Here is a 776-nt window from a genome sequence, read left to right as displayed (position 1 = left end):
ATCCCAAACTTGGCCCCTTTTCTCAGTGGCAACCACCCCGGTCCAGACAATACAATTGCTAGTCTCTCTGCTCCTGACCTCAGCCCACTGTCTGTTGTCATTACAGCAACCAAAATAATCCAATTAAAACCCATCTTGGATTATGTACCTCCTCTGCCCAGCACCCTCCCAGGGCGCCCTCTCACTCAGAATAAAACTCAAGTTCTTTCACAGCCCTGCATAATCTACAACCTGCCTCTTGCTCTCTCTGATCTTAATGTCTGTGACTTCCTCTCTCACTCTGCCCCAGTCACACTGGAATGTGCTCCAAACACTCCAGTTAGACTCCCTCCTCGGGGCCTTTGCACCGGGCATTCGCTCTACCTAGAATGCTTTCCCCAGACAGCTACCTGGCTGCTTTCCTCACTTTTCAGGTCTCTACACAAATGTCACCTTCTTCCCTGGCCACCCTGAGTGACGTAGTAACTGCCAGCACCGCCTTTCCCTCTCATCCTGCCTTATTGTTCACCATCTGACAGACTGTATATTTTCTTGTTACGCATATTTCCTGGCTGTGTATTTGTTTGTTCCAGGAACCAGGACAGTGTCTGACACATAGCAGGTGCTCAATACATTTTGTTGAACAAATAAGTGACCTGAAAGGGTAGCCCAAGAAGCATTCCAAAGGCATTCTAGGCAGAGGGAACCATGTGCGCAACCGTACATGCTTAGAGGTAAGAGACACTGCTGTGCTGAGGATCTGCTAATGAGTCAGTACAGTGGGAGAGCATGGGCGT

The sequence above is a fragment of the Myotis brandtii genome, unplaced genomic scaffold, assembly GCF_000412655.1.
Source record: "Myotis brandtii unplaced genomic scaffold, ASM41265v1 scaffold312, whole genome shotgun sequence".
In the NCBI taxonomy this organism is placed as follows: domain Eukaryota; kingdom Metazoa; phylum Chordata; class Mammalia; order Chiroptera; family Vespertilionidae; genus Myotis; species Myotis brandtii.
The sequence above is the reverse complement of the archived record's forward strand: the minus strand, read 5'-3'. Positions refer to the sequence as shown.